The sequence below is a fragment of the Dipodomys ordii genome, unplaced genomic scaffold, assembly GCF_000151885.1.
Source record: "Dipodomys ordii isolate 6190 unplaced genomic scaffold, Dord_2.0 Scaffold203, whole genome shotgun sequence".
Classification (NCBI taxonomy): domain Eukaryota; kingdom Metazoa; phylum Chordata; class Mammalia; order Rodentia; family Heteromyidae; genus Dipodomys; species Dipodomys ordii.
Genome location: NW_012267419.1, coordinates 319647 through 322975, shown reverse-complemented (window position 1 = coordinate 322975; position 3329 = coordinate 319647).

The following is a 3329-nucleotide window of genomic DNA, read 5'->3' as shown; positions in this document are numbered from 1 at the left end:
CCTCAGCACCACATAAGCAAAAAGAAAAAAGCCGGAAGTGGTGCTGTGGCTCAAGTTGTAGAGCGCTAGCCTTGAGCTGAAGAGCTGAGGGACAGTGCCCAGACCCCAGAGTTCAGGCCCCACGACCGGACCCAAAAAAAAAAAAAAAAGAAGAAGAAATTAGAAGAGATACAATTAAACTGGTAGGATAAGAACTTTAAAATTGCTTTGTAAATGTTAACAACTAAGTAAATATAAACATGAATTTGTGCCTAATAGCATTTCCGACATTTACAAAACCAAATTTCAGGCTGATAGTGTATGTAGCTCAATGAAAGAGTGCTTGATTAACATGAAGATGGCTCTGAGTTTGATTCCTAAGATGCCATCTACTTAGCTAGGTATTTAAGAGACACTCCAATTTGAGTACCTATTACAAAGCAAAAAGGAAGAAGGTTTAGATATAAAAAAATAAAGAGCTACTTGATGAAAAGCACAGATCGAATGCAAAATTTGCAAGAAGAGTAGCTAGCATAGGATCTTGCAAAAAGTCACATTAACTTGAATAAGTGGCAGTCAGGTGGACAAAACTGATACAATGCAGAATTATCAGAATATGATATACTACTGGGTATCAATAATGACTAGTAATAAAAAAATCATACTGGATATATGAAAGAATGCTTGCACTGAGACCAAGGACTAAAACCTTCTAGCAATAAATTAAGAAATTATTCTGTCACATTCAGTTTAATGTGACAGATCACAGAAAACTTATAATTATTACTTTTTAGAAATCAGAGGAGAGCAATAACTTTGGAGAATAGGAACTTTAGTGAGGTAACTAGACACACATACACTGACTCTGTGTGTGTGTGTGTGTGTGTGTGTGTTAGCCCTGGGGCTTGAACTCAGAGCCTTATACTCTCCTTTAGCTTTTTCACTCAAACTTTTTTTTTTTGGCGGTTGTGGGGCTTGAACTCTGGGCCTGGGCGCTTGTCCCTCAGCTCTTCAGCTCAAGGCGAGCGCTCTACCACTTGAGCTACAGCGCCACTTCCGGTTTTCTAGTGGTTTATTGGAGATATGATGTCCCGAACCACAGGACTTCAACGAGGGCAATGAACCTAAGCGAGAAGGAATGAAGGGACAAGAGACACAAAGAAGGACAGCAAGACAAGGATTCTGATCAAGCTGCCAATTTTTATTTTTCACACAGGGGTATTTATATGCTTAGAATAAGGAAGCTTTTTCATTGGCCGTAGCAGCTGCAGGATGCTTGCTTAGGGCAATGTGAAAAGGTGGTCAATAGCAGCTACCTGGTGTTTGTTTGGGGCAGGATGCAAAGACCAGATTCTGTAAATAGCCTGGAGAGATGTTCCAGGGAGATAGTCAAGCTTATCATGCAGAGGGACTCCCTGCAGGGCTCTCGACAATATGAGTCACAAGGTCTCTCCTGCCCTGGCTGGCTTTGAACCGTGATCCTCAGATCTCAGCCTCCTGAGTAGCTAGGATTACAGGCGTGAGCCACCAGTGCCCGGCTAAGAAAACACTTTTTTTTGGGGGGAGGGTCAGGTCGTGGGGCCTGAACTCTGGGCCTGGGCGCTGTCACTCAGCTCTTCAGCTTAAGGCTAGTGCTCTACCACTTGAGCCACAGCGCCACTTCCAGCTTTTTTCATTTTGCTTTATGTGGTGCTGAGGAATCAAATCCAGGGCCTCATGCATGCAAGGCAAGCACTCTACCACTGAGCTATCTTCCCAGCCCCTTCACTCAAACTTTTGCTCTCCCACTTGAGACACAGTTCTACTTCTAGCATTTTGCTGGTTAATTGGAGTTGAGTCTCATAGATTTTCCTATTCTGGCTGGATTCATACTGTGATTCTCAGATCTCAGACTTCTGAGTAGCTAAGGTTACAGGTGTGAGCTACTGATGCTCAGTACACACAGAGTTTAGAAGTACATTTCTCTCTGAAAGCTAAATAAGTAAAAATCAGCCAAAAAGTGTATGAAGCATAAACTATAGTATACAACAAAAGGCTCCTTGTCTAGGTATAACAGAGCAATATGCACACATGACCAGGCCAGTCCAGGTCAAGTAGCTCCAGAAAGATAAAAAGTATGAAAGATATGCTCTAAACATAAGCCCAGAATGTTGTTGGTAAGACAGAATTCAGAAAACTTCAGTATTGCCAAAGCAGTAAAGATGAAGTAGACAAGGGCAGAGAATGGAAGGCCTTGACTACCCTGTTAAAGTTAAATGGAGTGTATTATCAGTACAGTGGGAAGTCAATATTGAAATGTTTTAAGTTCTGAAAGGATACAGATTTTAGGAAGATCTATCTGTCTGGCTGTAGAGTAGGTTGGAGTTATTCCCTTTCTCCACCAGCATCTGGCAACAGAGACGGTTGCTCCACTTTCCAGGATAAAGATGGCCTGCAAAAGGGAAGCAAGAGTGACATCCAGGAGGAATTGTCTGACAAGACATTTTAGAAGTAGATAAATGATATCTTATTCCATTTAGTCTGCTATGGCAAAAAGATCTCCAGACTGAGCAATTTACAAAAACAAACTAATAATTGCTAATAATTGCTCAGTGTTCTTAAGGCTGTTACGTCCAAAATCAAGCCACAGGCATTTTCAGTTTATTCATAGATAGTACTTTTTAATGTCCCCACATGGAAGAAGGGTAAAAAGCTCCTTTATGCCTCCTTAATAAGGGACATAATCCTATTCCTGGAGGTGGAACCCTCATGACTTACCAAAATACCATAACATTGAGTATTAGATTTCAACATGTGGATTTGGGGGGACATCAACATTTAGATCATAGCAGGTGGTCTGTAAGGGTGAAGCAAAGAAGGAAATCTGGGTTGGGTAGTGAATGGATTGCTGATGCCATTCACTGAGAGTGGAAAATAGTGGAAGAGGAGAAGGAGGAGGAGGTAAAAGGGAAAAATGAGAAAAAATGAGCCATAGGAGTTAATGGATTTGTCAAACTGAGTTTGTTATGCCAAGGTCACAGGACCCCCCCCCCACCGCAAGAAGACCACCGAGAGTCAGCCTCTACAGCTGTTTTATTTAAACGGGCTGCAGCTCGGGCTTAGTCCCTAGGAGGAGAGCCCTGAGCTAAGGATTTGCAGGTCTTATAAAGGCACACAATCAACCAGGTATTTGGATTACCACCACATGTTGCTTTGCTAGACAGAAACAAGTAACAAGTGATCACTGCCTCAAACTTTAACCTTTCAAGTTCACTTATGACCCATTGGTTGCATAGGTCTAGAGATCAGCTGAGAGATGTGTAATGGGAGATATGGAGGAGGGATGTTGGTCTTCAGGACCGGAAAGGTAA